The following is an 18,276-nucleotide window of genomic DNA, read 5'->3' as shown; positions in this document are numbered from 1 at the left end:
TGAAAGGTCTTGACTCAGGTTTAAGGGCACAGTGCATAGAATTGATATTGTCAGGAAGTTTTTTTTTTTTTTTTCTTCAGCATGTTCCATCACTCTCTGTGACAGTTAGAGGAGCTCTTTGGAGTCCAGTAGCTGGAGGAGGGCGAGGAAGAGGAGGAGGAGAAAGAAGTCAGCCACTGGGAGCTGGGTCTATCGGTCCCACTCCCACTGGAAGTCCAGGCTTGATCGGTGAGGTTCTGCTTGGCCGTCTTTAACAGCTGCTGGACTTCCTGCTCTGTGGCCAGCTGCTGTAAATCAGTTAGAAGACAAGGCTTGGTGCTGACCCCGCCCTCTACCCCCTACCTCCCGTTTTCTGGGTCTTCCCTCAGTGAGGTGCTGCCTCACCACCGCAGTTGAAGGTTTGGAGTTCAGGCCTTTGAGTTTCTTTGCATTAAGCTGAGTTCTAGGAAATCCATGGGCCTCTAGTGCCTTCACATGCCCTCCCCCTGAGCTCCCAGAGCAACACCCCCCACCATCGCTGACTGATGCTCTGCACAAAACACAGGCACCTGTGTGTGTCCAGCCACAAGCCACACTGATGTTGAGAGACAGACTCATGGCATGAAGGGCTCTGGCTTTGGAGTCAGACATTTCTGGTTTCTGTCCTGGCTCTACCACCTGCTAGCTGCATGACATTGGCAAATTACTTAACCACTCTGTGCACCAGTTTCCTCATCTCTAAACTTAGTGAGAAGAGGTGAGGGAGGTCAAGCCCTGAGCACAGCGTCTGGCGCACAGAAGCTCAGGTGCTAGCGTTGGTGCTATGTGCAGGCAGCAGACACAGTGACAGCCTGAAAATGCCTATAGTTCATGTACTGGTGATGCAAACTTTTTTTTTTTAACTTTCCTTATTCCAGGAAAGCTCTTGTTTATCCTGTATACCCCAAACTTGGGGATGTAAAGAGTGTTTACTATCCCCTGTCTCCCACTGTCTTTCCTCCAGGCTGTTAAGGGAGATTTTATCATTGTTCCATTTTAATGATGGGAAATGGGAGGTGGGAAGAGCTGAAGCTCCCTGCCCAAGCCCCACAGCCAGGACAGGAGCAGAGCGAGGGCACACAGCCTGATTCCAAGGCCACCTCCCCCTGGGGGTGCTGTAGGACAGGCTGAGGGAGCACCCACCACTAAACACACTGATGGAGACACAAGCCCAGCAGGGCCTCTGTGTATAACCGGGGGAAGCTGAGAATCCAGGAAATGGCCTTGTAAAAGAATACAGGCCCCAGGTGATAGGAAACCCGTAGAACTCTCACCCTGATGCATTTCTATCAGGCTCAAGGGCTGACTCAGAGACCTTCTGGAAACCTTTAATGAGACAGCCAGACCCTGGCTCCTGTTTGCAGCTCTCGTCTGTCAAGAGCCTCCCCCTGCCCCCCAACAAGGGGACGCCTCTCGGATGCATCAAGTCAGGCAAGACTATCCTTGTCCTAGGAGGGGCTCAGCCTCTGCTGATGCCTGAAAACCCTGCAATAGAGCACCCCGAGGGGAAGGTGCGGTTGACCAAAGGCAGCGGGACACAATGAGAACGCGAGGGCACCAGAGTCATGCAGACCTGGGTTCCCACCCAGCTGCCCACTTCTGCAGTGATGTGAACTGGGCCAGTGCCTGGGGCTCAGTCCCCTCATCTGTGAAATGGGGATAAAAGTCAGCCCTACCTCATAGGGTGTCCTTAGGATTAAAGGATCGCTGGGGTAATAGTGTGTAAAAGCTCCCACAACAGTTTCTGCAAAGTGCTGGATAAATGTCAGCCTCCTAATTGACTGCCTTCTAAATGTCCTTCGGTTTGGAGTCAGATAGAGATTCAAAAAAGGGAACTCTTTGACCACCTTTGGTATTTGGGAGGCATCAAGGGTGCTCGAGTCATAACACCCTGGCCTCCCAGCCCAGTGCTGACCGGTGCCCATCCCTCAAAAGGCAGTCTATTGCTTTACTCTCGGCCCCACTTCTGAACCTTGGGTGCGCTCCTATTGTTCGACTGGCCACACTGACGCGTGAGGATCTGTTTGGTGTCTGTCTCCAGGACCAGAGAAGGGTTTACTGAGGACAGGGGTAGATGGATGTTGATTTTTATATTCCTAGCACCAAGCAAAGCCTTTGGCACCAGGTGGTGCTAATAAATGTTTGTGGCATGAATGAATGAATGAATGATGGCAGCGTCCCCCATGGAAGCATCAGACACACAGTCTGTCCTTACTCAAGCTTCTGAAATGGAATGACAATCTCAGCAGTCACAGTACAAAGAGAAGGGCACTGGCCCCGTAACAGCAGGAAGCCCGCTGCCCTGGGGTGAGAAGAGCCGGCCTCAGGCATCCCGGCACAGACCCCAGGGCCCTGGGCTTTATCTCCTTCCTCCCATTGTCCCGCCTGGCTTTGTTTGGAGGTCACTGAGGGGCCCTGACTGCCCCAGGTCCAAAGTAGAGCAGAATGGCTCATTCCTCTCCTGGAGAAACATTCCTTTCAGGATCTTTCCCAGGGACCCTCCCCCTCACTGCGTGGTTTCCTCTGAAACATGGAGGCCACCACATCCCCTGTCCCCACCCCCATCCCTAGCTGGCTGGTGGTTAGAAGTCCCCAAGAAGCCAACTCATTAGCTAAAGTGGGAAATATGCAGCAGAGTACCCCACCCAATATGTAACCGGGACTCAGAACTCCGAGCGCTACATGTTGAAGCTAACAAGGGCATGGGATGGGGCACCACCATCCCTCCCTTCCTCTGCATCATGTCATTTCTCCTGTCTGCCTTTTTGAAAAAGGCAGTTTGAATCAACTATGCATCTCCCTGTGTTCTGTGCTCCTGCTGCACTTAGAATAAAATCCCTACTCCTGTGATGGTCGGCCCCTACCCCTCTCCCCAGGTCATACCACCCACACCCTTCCCCTCGCCCACCCCACGCCATTCCCACCAGCCTCATTTCAGGTCCTAGAGCAGTGTAAGCCCTTTCTTAACTCATGGGCCCCACACAGGCTGTTCCCTCTGTTTAGAGCACTTGTCCAGCTGCTGTATCTTGCAGGCTCCTCTCAGTCTTCAGTGTTCAGCTCAGATACACCTCCCTGGGAAGCCCTTCTTCCTCTTCTCTCTCAGTTCACTCTATTTATTGCTTTTGTGGCACATATTTCCAACTGGATTTACAGATTGATTTGCTGGATTATTTATTTAATAATAGTGCGTGAGTGCTGTGGGGACAGAGACATTTCTGTTTAGCGTTCACCATTGCATCCCATGGTCATGCCCAGTAGTTGGCAAAAAGGTGTTGCTCAGTATTTAGTTGCTAGTTAGAGAATGTATTTGCTGATCAGAATTTATTGGCTGATAGGTTTAGCCTGACGGGAAAGGGAAGGGGAAATATTTATGGAGCATCAGTTAGGTACCAGCTGTAGTCTGGCCACATTCATGTTCATTATCTTCTTTGATTTTAGGAGGAAAGATCACCTATATTTTGCAGATGAGGAAACTGAGGCAAGGGGGGCTAGACCAGGGGTCACTCAAATTCCTACAGGGGGTGGGGCAGCTAACACAAGTTAGTGAGCAGGTTGAGTGGCAAACAGACAAAGAAACAGGAGCCCAAGCTCAATGATAGTGGCCATTTAACCATGATGGGCTTGTCTGGGAGACACCAGGGAGCAGTGGGGAGTGCAGTAAACTTCAACACACACTCCATCTAAAGAGAGAAGCTACATTTCAGCTCCAGTATTTTCAGATCTCCTGAAATTTAAAAAAAAAGAAGTCAAAAACTCAGATTTTTCAAGGGAGAATTTTTCAGTTGTTAAATACTGCTAACTCATTCATAATTTCAAAAAATGCCACTGTACTATTGCTATGATGGGCCAGTGGAGCTGTGCTTCACCAGACACTGGTTTTCAACTCTGGCTTAGAGTATGGGAAGCAGAAAAGCAGGAAGGCTCCTCTGGAAATCCTAGTCTGTCCTGCCCTATCAGACCTGTTGAAAGACTGTCTCCTATCTCAGGAACCAATGAAAAGATAATGTGTGCTTGGAGCTCTGGATTCAGAAGATGTGGCCCAGAGAAAAGATGTTAGGACTTGCTGGTGCACTGGAGCTGATGAGTGCTGTTCCGTTTCTTTGTTCCTTGCTTTCAGAGTCCCTCACCCAGGCTCCAGCCCTAGGGACTCCAGAACTTGGCTTTGGAACAAGCAAGCCCACAAATCCAGACCTGAACATCACTGTGCTTATTCACACAGCACACTGAACACTCCCTGTCCTGTTGGAGAAGTTGGGGTCATCAGAGGGTCTGCGTCACTCATTTACTCACCCATTTATTCATTCACAAATGTATGATTTTTCTATTTAACTAGAGTTGATTTACAATATCGTGTTAGTTTCAGGCATACAGCTTCAGATTTTTTTTCATTATGGGTTATTCCAAGATATTGAATATAGTTCCCTGTGCTATACAGTAAATCCTTGTTGTTTATCTATTTTATATATGGTGGTGAATATCTGTTACTCCTATAGTCTTAATTTATCCCTCCCACTTCCCTTTCCCCTCTGGTAACCATAGTTTCTTTTCTATGTCTGTGAGTCTGTTTTGTAAATAAATTGATATGTATTTTTTTTAGATTCCACACATAAGTGATGTATAATATTTGTCTTTCTCTGTCTGCCTAACTTCACTTAGTACGTTAATCTCTGGGTCCACCTATGCTGCTGCAAATGGCAATATTTTATTCTTTTTTATGGCTGAGTAATATTCCACTGTATCTATCTTGCTAGCTTTCTATATCACATCTTCTTTATCCATTCATCTGTTAATGGACACTCAGGTTGCTTCTCCTGCACAAACCTATCTTGGTGTCCCAAGTTGGCATCCATCCTGAGTGTCCAGTGTGTGGGATTTGAACCCAGGCAGCCCGCCTCTGAGTTGCTTCCTTTTCATCAGCACATTTTCTGCATCTTGCCCCTGTCTGTATATCTAGCCCCCAGCATGAGTCCTGGCAGAGTCCATGCTGTGATGAATCAGTGATTCTTGTAAGTTTCCCTCTCAATGGAGAGGAAACATTTTTATTCTCAGCTCCCCTTTCTTTCTTTTTCCCTCATTCCTTCTGTTCCTTCTGTCCCTCCCCAGCCCAGCCAGCTTCCATATCCACCCATATCTCAATCCAGGACCCTCGACTTCCACATCGAATCTGACCCTCCCCCAGTCTGGAAAGAATCTTCCCAACTCTGAGCCGCTTCTCTCCATGTTGACAGCTGAAATATAAGCCTGAACTAGCCTTTCGTCTCCGCTCCAAACCACCACCGTCCCTGGAGGGATCTGTTTCTCTGGAGCATCCTCATTCTCGCCGGGACCCTGGGGAGGGTCCTCCCATCCCTGCTCCCCTGACCCCATAGCCCAAGGTGGCAGGTCTCCCGTGGCCAGGCTTCCCAAAGCTGCCCCTCCTCACATCCCCACTGCCTCGGGCCACACCCTCTGCCTGACCTGCTCCTGCTCTTTCCACCCCCAGCAGCCATCTCCTCGTTCAGCTGACAGCCTTCCCTCACCAGCTGCAGAGACACTCACTTATTCAAATAAACCTCAATGGCCTCCCAGTGCCATTTCCAGACCTTCCACAGAGGATGGGCCTGGATATCCCTGGGATTTTATTTTCCAGCAATGCCCCTTTGACATCTACCAAGTAAGGCAGTTCATTAATACCTCCCTGCACTCCCACTCTGTGCCTTTGCACACACGGTCCCCTCCACAAGGAATGCCCTTCCTCCCTTCTCTGCCTGCCTAAAGCTTCCACATTTGGAGGAAACCTCCTCCAGGAGGCCACCTCCTCCAGGAGGCCAGCCTCCCCTGCTCCAACAGAAACACCCTCTCCCAAGTTGGAGCTCCATAGAATATTGTCTGCCCCTTACTGTCCACTTCTGTGCCTGGCTGTTCATGACCCAGCTACAGGGGCAGGGTCCTGGACATAGGACCTGGGTTTAAATCCTAGCTTTCCTTCCTATTGGCTTAGTGACCTTGGGCAAGTAGCTTAACCTCTCTAAGTCCCATTCCTTCATCTGTAAAGTGGAATAATAAGACTACTTTGCTGGACTTGTTTAATGATTAAAGACTAAGTAAAGCCCCCAGTTCCATGCTGGCATGTCACAAATGGTGACTGTTAAATAATTACTCCTCATTTGTCTTTAGCTACCTTGATGCCAGGGGTGTTACCTTCCACCTCCTCCAGGAAGCCCTCCCTGACCTCCTAGGCTTAGTCCTTCCTTCCTCTTACACCCCCCAGCGCTTCATTAATGACCACTTTTTACCCCTTAGAACAGTTATTGAATGATTTTATCTTTTATGCTAGAGGCTTATGAGGATGAATGACATAGTCTTACCTCGGGGAGCTCTGCTGAGGTGGCTAAGTTCACTGTGGATCCGTGTCAACCCAGAAGGGTGGCCAGCAGGGAAGCGGCACCAGGAGCAGGCAGGCCACCCTGCTGCGCAGAGAAGGTACTGGCCCCTCTGGCCTGCCTGCAGACACAGGATCTGATCCACACCTTACCTCTCCCTTAATTTTTTCCTTTTTAAAAGTCATCTGGGTCTCTGGGATCTGGGGACATGCAGGGAATAATGACACCCCCCACCTATTCCTGATCGTCTCCAATTAAGTGCTCACTCCCACCTAGAAGAGGAGGCTGCTTTGCCCATAACCTGCCCAGATGGAGCCTGCTGGGCAGGTAAATAACACACAGAAAAGGAATTTATGACGGCGGCTAGGCAGTCATTAATCTGCTGCCTCCTGCGTGCAGCCCAGCTATCAGCCTTTGTTTCCAAGGTTTAAACCCAGGCAAACTGTGGGATCTCCGAGACCAGGAGCAAGGAGGGGGCTTTTTATGATTCTTTTTTCTCTCTTTCAAAGGGACCCACAGGGAGAAGGGGGGATTGAGGCACTGAACAGTGGGTCATTAACTCCTTTCCAGCCTGTACCTCGGCCACTCTGGCACAAGGACCTGCCAGCTCCGTTGCCCACCCCACCACCCCAGAGCCTCCCTCCCCTGCTGAGAAGACAAATCCCTGCCTGAGCTGGGCTCAGCGTTGGCTCAGAGGGAGAGAGCCTTGAGAGGTCCTTCTCAGGAAGGGAGAGAAACAGCCCCAGGGAACAGCCCAACATATTCGGCTTCAGATCACACTGTGCGGGCTTGAGTTGGCAAATGATGAATCTATTTTATTTTTATTTCTTTTTCACTTTGATGAAACCCAAGACCCCACAAGGAGTTTTCCTCCATTATCCTTTACTAGATGCACCTCCCCAGCACCCCCTCCTCCATTTTTCTCAGGTCTCCAAGGAGCTGGGGGAAGTCATCACACAGAGAGGAGGTGAGGCACGCAGGCTTGGTGTCATGCTGATGTGGGTTGGAATCCCACTCGGCTACTTACTCACTCTGTGACTCAGGCATATCGTTAAACTTCCCTGGCCTCAGTTTACTCGTCTGAAAAATGGGAATCATCACAGTGCTCACCTCAAAGTGTCGCTGTTAAATGAGACAACATAGGTATCATAGTCTGGGTCCCCCAGAAGTAGACCCCAAGACAAACATTTGTGTATAATGGATTTATTAAGGATGAATTCCCAGAAGAAACCAGTGAGAAGTCTGGGGAGCAGAACAGGGAAGAAGAGGAAGGCAAGAGAGGGAGGGATGCCAGGCATAGTGCTGTGGAGGCTGCTGACCACCTGACCTGCCGGGAACTCTGGGGTGTTAGTTGCATCTCCAAGTTTGTCTCAACTTGAGTCAAGAGACCTGGGCTTTCATCCTCCCACACTCTGAGACGTTGGCTAAGGGCCACCCTGAGCATGCGGGAGGGATGTTGGCTCCCAGGCACTTCGGGCTCCCTGTGTGCTGGACAGAGGTCTCCAGTAGCCCGAGGGCAGTCCTCTCATGAGAGTGGCAGGTGCAGGCCTTCGGAGGAAAAAGCACACAGGAGAGGGCCTTGGAGGAGCCCCGATGGTGCCACTGCCACATGTGAAGCTCTTAGTGGGCACATAGTGAGTGTGCAGCTCATGGTCCCTGGGATCAGAGTCACTAGACAGTTCATGAAGAAAAGGGTCACAGAGAGGTCAGGACCTTGACCTGAAGGTGCACAGTGCATCCATGCAGGGGCTGGAGTGGGTAAATCCTTTGTTAGACATCATAGTCCTTTGAGTTCTAAGCTGAGATCTTATTCTTATTTCCTGAGAGTCCTGCACCTTCCCTGGAGGTCTGGACCACTCCTGGGGGCCTGATTCTGCTGGGAAAGGGATCTGGAGCCCAGTTCTGACCATGTCTCTCCCTGACTCCTCTTCTTGTGGCTGCATCGTATTTCACTGGGTGGATGGTCATTCCAAGATGTGTCCACTCCGCTGTTGATGAGCATTTAGATGGAGTGGTAGACAGAATAATAGGCCTCCAAAGATGTCCAGGTCCTAATCCCTGGAACCTATGAATATATTTTTTTACCTGGCTAAAGGGGCTTTGTAAATGTGCTTAATTTAAGGACATTGAGATGGGGAGATTATCCTGGATTATCCGGGTGGGGCCAATCTAATCTCATGGGTCCTTAAAGAGGGGAAGGGAGGTTTGACTACACAAGGGGACTCTCAGGGTGATGCAGCCTGAGAAAGACTAGGCTGGCCATGACATTGAAGTCAGGCAGGACCATGAGGCAAGGAACACAGGCAGCGTCGAGAATCTGGAAAAAGCAAGGAAAAGGATTCTCCCTAGTGTTTCCAGAAGGAACACAGCCCTGCTAACACCTTGATTTTTGCCCAGTGAGTCCCATTTCAAAGGACTTCTGTCTTCTAGAAGTCTGAGCTAATACCTGTGTGTTACTTTAAGCCCCTCCCCTTGTGGGAATTGATGACAGCTGCCGCAGGAAACCGTACTAGGCGGTGTGATGTGTCAGCCGGGCGAGGCTGTAGGATCCAGTTGCTGGAACCCAACACCAATCTAGGTGTTACCGTGAAGGCGTTTTGTAGACGTGGCTGACATCTGCAATCTGTTGACTTTAGGTATGCAGGAGGGCCTTATCCAATCAGGTGAAAGGCTTAAGAGCAAAAACTGAGATTTCCCAAGAAAGAAGGAATTCTGCCTCAAGGCTGTATCAGTGCCTGGGTTTCCAGCCCACCAGCCTGCCTTGCGGATGTGGGACTTGCTAGCCTGACAACAGCATGAGCCAATTCCTTAAAAGAAATCTCTCTAAACACGCGCACACACACACACATGGATTTATCATATATATGTGATATCATGTATATCATATATACGTGTGTGTGTGTGTGTGTGTGTGTATATATATATAGTTACATATATATATGTAACTCCTATTGGTTCTGTTTCTCTGGAGACCTGACTACTGCAGGTGGCTTCTGGTATTTTCGGCCGTGATGGACAGTGCTGCTGGGAACACTGTGGACACACAAATATGTTTCCATTCTTTCTGCCTCCATGGGGGAGCTGCCCTGTGGTTCAGAGCATTAGTGCCTTAGACCCTGGTCTCCTGGCTCCTGGTCCTCTGCTCCCTCCACGAAGGCTGCTTCCCTTGCCTCCTGTAAGGAGAAATCTCTTCCGAGACACCCTGTGGGACAAGGCCAAATAAATGAGCCCGTGTGTGTCTGCCTATTTCCCTCTCATGAGTTTTCTCCCTCAAGCTCTTCGTTCCCTTTTCCTGGGGCCTCTGGTCCATCTCTCTCCCCATCGTGGGGCCTTGGGCGAGTCCTTGCGTCTCTCTGTGTCTCCCCTGCACATCTTCTCTAGAATCCACATTCCTCTGCTTCTTCCCCTTTCTTCCAGCCTGCCTCCCTCTTCCCCCATCCCCTGGAGTCTCTATGCCCCAGGGGTTTCTTTCTGCCAACTCTTCCCCCCTCACCACCTGCCTTCTCTCTGCTTCACTAATCTTGTCTAATTGCTTTCTGGAGCCAAGATTGGCACCATTAGAACTGAGCATGTGATGGGGGGGTGGGGGTTGACAGAGTGATGCCCCTAGATGCTCAAGGGCCATTTAGGGGTCAGGGCGGCCTTTGGCCAATGGGGAGCAGCTGGAGGGCAGGGTGGGATGTGGGCCAGTGACTTGCCATCCAGGGAGGCCAAGGTGGGCGTGGTTTGATTCTCGGGGCTCCCAGCAGAATGGACTTCCTGGGGCCCAGTGCTGGGTCGTGTCCTCCCAAGCACACCCCCCATTCTGTATGCACACTCCTAGATGCCACACTCAGGGTGGGTGGCTGTGCTTGGCTTCTCGCAGAGAGGAGCCCACGGCCAGAACCTCCCCAGAGCCCAGGGCTACCTCAGGAACGAGCACCATCCCAGGTCAGCCTGAGCCTTGCTCTATGGGAAACAAAGGTGTCACCTTGGCCAAGTCCTCCACAGGGAGAAAACATCACCACTGCGGCCAGGGAACCTTGAGCAAGGTTACCCGAAGCTCAGGTTACCCGTCTATGAAATGGGGCTGATGGTGCTGCATATGGAGACTGCTTGGAGAGGGCATCCTGCAGTGCCTGGCATGCAGTGAGGGCCCCATAAAGACATGCCAGCCTTGTCACTTGGGGGCGGGGGGGGGGGACAGCCTTGAGTGTCCTTGCCCGCGTCCCCTGGGGAGGTGTCTTTCTCCCTCTTTTGGGGGAGTTGACATAATCAGAGCTAGAAGCTGTGGGATGTCAACATTTGCAACAAACAAGCAACATTTGCACTGCACTTCAGAAGGAATAAAGCCCTTTTCATAGGCGATCTCGTTTAACGCTCCTAACAGCCTGGGGGGAAGGGAATTATTCTTCTCATTCTGCAGAGGAGAAGACTCAAGTTCAAAGGAGTGAAGTAGGTGCGCGCTGGAGGGCACCCAGCTCTGAGCTGGGATGGAGCGGGACTCCCATCCAGGGCATGCTGGCTCCAGAAGGCGTTCTTTCCCCTCCTTGGCCGCCTCCTGGAGGGGCAGGCCCAGACTCCGAGGCGCAAAGCAAACCTCAGGCTGTTTCCGTTTCAACTTTAGTGCAGCTGCATGCTGCTGGCTGGTGTGCAAAGCATCCCACCTTAATTATCCTGCTTGATCGTGACACAGCTTGCAGTGCAGGCACGAGATCTTAGCCCCACTTTACAGACAAGAAAAGCACAGCCTGGAGAGATGGAATCACATGCCAGCAAGTGGCACAGAGCCATTCTCCAAGCTTGGGGCTCCTGGTATGTGACTGTGGGCACATCTCTTGACAGCTCTGAGCCTTGGTTACCCAAATGATATTATCTCCAAGGGTTGTCATGAGAATGAAATGACACAAGGATGCAGAGAGCCTGGCATCATCACAGTACCTGCTGGGTCCGCTACACCTGAACATTTTCTTTCTTTGGGAAATTCTTACATGAGCCTCCTAGGGCAGCAAGGGCTCTGGAGTGCTGCCTGAGAGGATGGAAAAAGGCACAGATATTTAGTGAGTACTGTGTCTATGTCAGAGGGTTTAATAGTCACAGACACAGTAGCTACCCACATGGAACTTACACTCCAGGGCAGAAGACAGAAAATAAGGAAGCCACAAATTCCTCTAATGACTGCATGTTGTAATCTGTGGTTTGAAGGTGGAAAAAGAAAACACGAGGGAGAAGGACTACTTATCTGGTCAGCAGAGGCTTTGAGGAGGGGACCTCTGAGCCTGTGCCCTAAAGCAGGTAGAGCCTGGCCATGCAGAACTGGAGAGAGGAGGGTTCCAGGTTGAGACAGCAAGGTGAGCAAAGGCCCTAGGGCAGAAATGGGTTGAAGTGTTAAAGGATGGAGGGAAGAGCATTGTGGCTGGGGCCTAGTGAGAAATGAGGGCGTGGTTCAATCCTTGGCCAGGGAGGTTGGCAGGGACCTGACCATGAGGATCTGGTCATGGGTTTGGACTTTATGCTGAATAAGAAGCTGTAGACGAGGATTTAAGCAGGGAGAGACACAACGTGGTTTTGATTTTCAGTAAGCAATTTGTAAGTTCATAAACAGTTATAGCTGAATGGATCTCTAACTATGATCTAGTCCACGCCTTCATAGCATGGTGGGGAAACTGAGGCCCCAAAGGTGGGAAGCCGATGGCCAATGTCACACAGCACATTAGGGCAGAAGCAGCCCTCAACCCAGGATCCCAGACTTCAGTTTTAGTGCTCCTTTTTTTTTTTTCTGTTTACTTTTTTTAATTGAAGTACAGTCAGTTTACAGTGTTGTGTCAATTGCTGGTGTACAGCATAATGCTTCAGTCATACATGAACATACATATATTCATTTTCATTTTGTTTTTCATTGTAGGTTACTACAAGATATTGAATATAGTTCCCTGTGCTATACAGTATTAACTTGTTGTTTATCTATTTTATATAGTAGTTAATATCTGCAAATCTCGAACTCTCAATTTATCCCTTCTCACCCCCTTCCCCTTCTGGTAACCATAGTTTGTTTTCTGTGCCTATGTGTTTCTGTTTTGTAAATAAGTTCATTTGTCTTTTTTTTTTTTTTTAGATTCCACATATAAGTGATATCGTATGGTATTTGTCTTTCTCTTTCTGGCTTACTTCACTTAGAATGACAAATCTCCAGGTCCATCCATGTTGCTGCAAATGGCATTATTTTATTATTTTTTATGGCTGAGTAGTATTCCATTACGTAAATATACCACAACTTCTTTATCTAGTCATCTGTCGATGGACATTTAGGTAGTTTCCATGTCTTGGCTATTGTAAATAGTGCTGCTATGAACATTGGGGTGCAGGTGTCTTTTCAAATTAAAATTTCCTCTGGATATATGCTCAGTAGTGGGATTGCTGGATCATAGGGTAAGTCTATTTTTAATCTTTTGAGGAATCTCCACACTGTTTGCCATAATGGCTGCACCAAACTATATTCCCACCAATAGTGTAGGAGGGTTCCCCTTTTGTCCACAGCCTCTCCAGCATTTGTCATTTGTGGACTTTTGAATGATGGCCATTCTGACTGGTGTGAGGTGATACCTCATTGTAGTTTTTATTGGCATTTCTCTGAGAATTAGTGATATTGAGTACTTTTTATGTTAGTACTCCTTCCCTTGAAAAGCCCAGGGCCAGACACTGCTTCTGTCTCCTTTGAGGATGAGCCCTTCACAGCTCTGGCCCAATAGCCATAGGGACCGCGCCAGCATCCGTGCCTTCCCAGGTCAAACCAGTGGCCATCCCTTTCCCATGATGACTTTGGTTCCATGGCCACCGTCTTAGATCCCTTTATGCCAAAGAAACACACATGGGCCAAGTCTGAGTTTTAAACCACACCCTCACTGTAGTAATTGCAATTATGCCTGGATGTGCTTGACCCCATGCAAAGAGACATCTGCTTGCAATTCTGGGAATGGGTTTAGCATTTTTGCTCTGTGATGCACAGAGCATTTCCCTTGCATGACCATGTTTCTCTCTCTTGGAGGGGAGTCCTGGCAGCATGACCCTCTTTTTGCAGATGGGATGATGAGGCCAGAAGTGGCTGACTGACTTACACAAAGTCAGAGAGGGAGAACGAGCAAGAGAAGGGGCCTCTCTCGGCAAGAGAAAGGGAAGAAAAAGAATAAAATGAATACACTGTCTCCGAATTCCCGCATTAGGACCTAAGAATCATTCTCCAGGCTTTGAGAATCATAAAATGATAGGGCTGATGGGCCTGAGAGATGGCTTGGTCCAATTGATCCTCTGGTAATTGAAAAAAATAGGTATAATATATATACAGTAAAGTGCCTACATCTCCAATGTACAGATCAATGGTTTTATTTACCAAGTAAAAACCAGGCAGATCAAAATATAGAACATTTCTGGCCCATCACCCCAGGAGGCTACCTGTGTCCCATCCCAGTGGCTACTCCCCTTACCCCACCCCTGTACACCCCATGTAACAACTGTTCTGGTTTCGATCACCATCAAGCTGTTGTTCTTGTTCTTGAACTTCACATAAATGGAATTGTGCAACATGAACTCCTCCAGACCTGGCTTCTTTAGCTCAACACAATGATTTTATGGTCCATCCATGCTGTTGCACATGACAGCAGTTTGTTCTTTTTTCACTGCTATGTAATATTCCATCGTGTGATTATATTTGATGACTTATTTGTCCATTCTTTTGTAGATGGATGTTGAGTTGTTTCCTGTTCTGGATGCTTTGCAATAAAGCTGCAATAAACGTTGTGGTCCAGATCATTGTGGGCATATGCAGGCATTTCTCTTGGGTGTGTAACTAACTGGGAGTGGAAATGCGTGGCTGTCATAGGTTTAACTTTAATAGACAGTGCCAGAGGGAGTGGTTGTGCCATTGGACGGTCCTGAAAGCAGCGTATGAATGTTCCAGTTGCTCCACCTCCTCACCCATGCTTGGTGTCATCCTTCTGTTCCGTTTTAGTCAGTTGGTGGTTGTGTATCTCACTGTGGTTTTTATTTGCATTTCCCCAGTGAGTAATGATGCTGAGCACCTTTCTATCTACTTATCCGCTATTTGGATAATTTCTTTGGGGAAGTATCTGCTCAACTCTATTGCCCAGTTTCAACTGGGTTGTTTTCTTATTTTCTTACTGATTTGTAGGAGTTCTTTACATATGCTGGATACAAGTTCCTTGTAATACATATGTATTGCAAACATGTCTTTCAGTCGGCAGTTTGTTTTTCACTCTCTTGTGTCTGCAGATAGTTTGAGAGGGAAGAAAATGAATACTTATTGAGAGCTTCCTTCCTGCCAGTCCAGGTGTTCTGTGTGTCTGACTGTCTCACCTGGCCTGATGCTCATCACCATGCAGGGAGGTGGGCATCACCACCCTCCACCCCTCCATGCCCAACACCACCTGACAATAAGGGATTTAAGGAACTGGTCCATGATCTCAGGGCTGGCAAGTGGCTAGGCTGGATTTCTTTCGTCCCAAAGCTCTCTCTTTCTGCTTTGAGTGTCAGTGGAGAGGTCCCCCTCCACCCGCCACCCCCTGTAATTAGCTTGTCTTACCATCAACACCAGATAGAGAGCAAATTCAGGGAAGTCTGTGTCTCTTCGCCTTCCTTGGAGTGAGGGCTTCCTAATTTGGCTGCCTTGTTTTGTTTGAATTTCTTGGCATCTTTAACTCACATTCCACTGCAGATTCAAAAGAGCTTCCAAAAGTGTATTGAAAAGGTTGGCACTGTCTGATGTTTGAGATGAATGTTAATGCCAATACCTTAAACGTATATAGTTCCTTTAGTTAATAAATGTACTTCCAGGATGAATATCTTATTGCATATTCATTAGTTAAGTCAGTGAGGTAAGCAGGGCAACAATTACTAGAGAGATCATGTTCTGTAGACTTTCACAGAGATCAGAATTTCCGATTTTTTCCTGATCTGCAGAACCTGGAGCTGGAGGTGCCTCGTGGAGCAAAACAAACACCACAACTCAGTCAGGGCCTGGCTGGCCCAAAGAGCCCCAAACGTTTAACAGAAACAGCCGACTCTGGGTGTGTGCGTGCTGGGGCCAACTCCACTGAGAGGAAATGGAGTTGCATTTATTATAAACTGTGAACCAAGACAGGCTTCCTGCCCAGCAGGAGAACAGGTAGGAAAGAGCCTGCTTGACAGGGAGTTTGTCTGTCTCCCCCCTTGCATTCCACAAGTGTTCGGAGAGTTTCCGCTGGGAACCGGGCCTGGGCCAGGGATGCAGAGATGAGCCAGCATGTCCCAGCCCTTCAGGAGTGAACGCGGCCTGTTAATAAGCACCATTGATTGAGCGCTCACTGCATCCCAAGCCCAGAGAGTGGAGAACTCTGCAGGCATTGGATTATTTAACCCTCATAAAGACCCTGAGAATGTGATGAGCCCCTCAGGCTGGGGGGACCAAGGGATAACCGTGTGCTTTACGAACTCTGGCAGGAGGCAGGAGGCAAAGCCGACTGGGGCAGGACACAGGGCCTTGAAAAATGGGTAGGATCTTGAGAACAGAAATAGGGAGGGGGACCTTCCTGGCCAAGGCAACAGGAGAGGCAAAGGCCAGAGGTGGGAAGGCATGGGGCAGGCAGCAGAGGATGGTGGCCGAGGGCACCCCACTTACCTGCTCTTTGACCTTCAGCGAATTACATCCCGTTCTCCTCACCACCCTCTCCTGGCATTTAAAAAAGTTGAAGTGACATTCACATAGCATGAAATTAACCACTGTAAAATAACAATTCAGTGGCATTTAGTACATTTACAGTGTTTTGCAGCCACCACTTCTAACCAGATCCAGAAAATTTTCATCACCCACTGCCCACAGTCCCTGGCAACCACTACTTTGCTTTCTGTCTGTATGGATTCACCTATTCTAGAGACGTTATACAAATGGAATCATACAACATGTGGCCTTTTGTACCTGGCTTCATTCACTTAGCTCATGTTTTGGAGGTTTATCCATATTATGGCATGTAGCCATAGTTCACTCTTTTTTTCTGAGTGAATAATATTCCATTGAAAGGATATATTGTGGTCCATCTGTTTATCCATTCAAATATTGATGGACATTTGGGGTGTTTCCACCTGTTGGCTACTGTGACTGGTGCTGCTATGAGCATTCGTGTCCAGGTGTTTGGTCCCTGTCTTTCATTCTTTTGGGCAGATGCCCAGGAGTGGAATTGGTCCAGGTGTCTGTCTGGTCCCTGTCTTCCATTCTTTTGGGCAGATGCCCAGGAGTGGAATTGCTGGGTCTTGGGATAATTCTCTGTTGAACTTGTTGGAGATGCATCGCCTTTTTGAACTTCAGTTTCTACATTTATAGAATGGGGATGGTAATGATAGCTCTCTCAAATGAGGTGGATGGGAAAGGGTTTTTGAGGATTCAGTGAAGTCTGGTGCCCAGGGCAGCAAGGGCTCAAGGTGCACTGGGTGAGGCCCTGTGACAGAGGGCTGGAGGTGTGGGCAGGAAGGATGAGAGGGCAGGGGGCACTTGTGCCTGGCTGGGGTTGGCTCTGCCCCTGAGCAACGGGCTGTTAGAGGCATTCTGCCCTTTCCTCACCAAGGGTGGGGCAGAGTGAGCATGTGGCTGGTGCCCTGTGAGCCAGAACCCTTTCCTGCTTTTGGATCCAGGGAGGTGAGTCTTCCCCAGACCCCCTCTGCTGCCCTCACCCTGGGGTTGGCTGGATTCACACCTCCAGGGAGCGCCCAGGGACTGCCTGCCGACATAATTTACCCCCATTTGCTGGAAACCATTTTCTTTCCCCTCCTCCTTTCAGAGCCTGCCATGGAGCTGTTCAGGCTTGGCAAGCAGCAGGGGTTCAGAAACCAAATTAACAGGTAAAAATTCCCATTCTCTGCCTGTTACCAGGCCGGCTGAGCTGCATGTTCTGTGACATAACAGGAATTGGGAGGGGGGTGGGGGAGGAGCCAGGTCAGTGAGAGTCATTTGAGAGGGAGAGAGTGCCAGGCTTGGGATGTGGGCACCAGAGAAGTGGTCACCAGTGATCCCACCCCCTCTCCTTTTTTGAAGTTGCCCTCCCCCAGGCTGTGGTCCCTGAGCCTGGGGCCCGGGAGTTACACAAAGTGGCAGAGAGGACAGTGAGCTTTGTCACAGGGAGGACCCTAACCGCTGGGCATCCCTGTCCCCATCTTGGCAGCTGAATACAGGTCCCCTTGGTTAGTGGGAGGCAAGCCCTGGGGCCCAGCAATCAGGTAGGACTGAGGTCAAATCTAAGTGGGGCTACATAGAAGTTGTAAGCGACGTTGGGCAAATTATAATCTCTCTGAGCCTCAGCTTCATCTGTAAAAGGGAGCTAACAAACCCTCTTGGCTGGGTTGTTGTTGGTGTTCAGTGCCATCAGGTGGGAAAGGGATTTGCACAGCGTGTTGTAAGCTCTTGATGTTAGAACGAGGTGGGGGGCGCAGTGGTCATGGTTGAAGGGGTCTTGTCATGGTCAGCCTGTCTCGGGTTTGTCTCCCGCTGGGCGTTGACTCCCCAGATGGCAGGAACCATGTCTATCTCCTTTTTGTCTTAGATCGGGTTCTCTAAAAAAGCAGAACCTGAGCAGAGATGGCTGTGCAAGTGAGTTATTGAGGGAAGATTCTCGGGACCAGGAAAGGGAGGAGGATAAGGCAGAGAGAGAGGCTAAGCAAGGATGAGGTTCAAGAGCACTGTAGCCTCAGCCGGATCCCAGGGGGAGCTCCTGAACGTGAATGACATTTCAGACTTTGTGCTCAGCATCCTCTGTCGGGGGCTATGGGCTATGCCGGGGGGTCGGAACAAGGGTATAGCCTCCCAAGCATCTCTGGGTGACCTGGCTCCAAACAGCCTGAGCTGGCAGTCTGTCTGGAGAAGGGACAGGTGAGGACT

At 49.4% G+C, this 18,276-nt stretch overlaps 1 protein-coding gene across 3 annotated transcripts in view; it reads left to right on the top strand.

Annotated features, from left to right (window-relative positions):
* TSPAN18 (tetraspanin 18) overlaps positions 1 to 18,276 on the top strand; it is a 173,170-nt gene that overhangs the window by 84,443 nt on the left and 70,451 nt on the right. The window contains exon 3 of one of the 3 annotated variants that reach the window (XM_031459748.2): positions 17,183 to 17,243. The exons of the other annotated variants lie outside the window; for them this stretch is intronic. The gene's annotated coding sequence lies outside the window, so the exon portion shown is untranslated. The remainder of the gene's footprint in view (positions 1 to 17,182; positions 17,244 to 18,276) is intronic. 3 annotated transcript variants of the gene reach the window in all.

This window comes from Camelus dromedarius, chromosome 12 (genome assembly GCF_036321535.1).
Source record: "Camelus dromedarius isolate mCamDro1 chromosome 12, mCamDro1.pat, whole genome shotgun sequence".
Classification (NCBI taxonomy): domain Eukaryota; kingdom Metazoa; phylum Chordata; class Mammalia; order Artiodactyla; family Camelidae; genus Camelus; species Camelus dromedarius.
The sequence above is the reverse complement of the archived record's forward strand: the minus strand, read 5'-3'. Positions and strand labels throughout refer to the sequence as shown.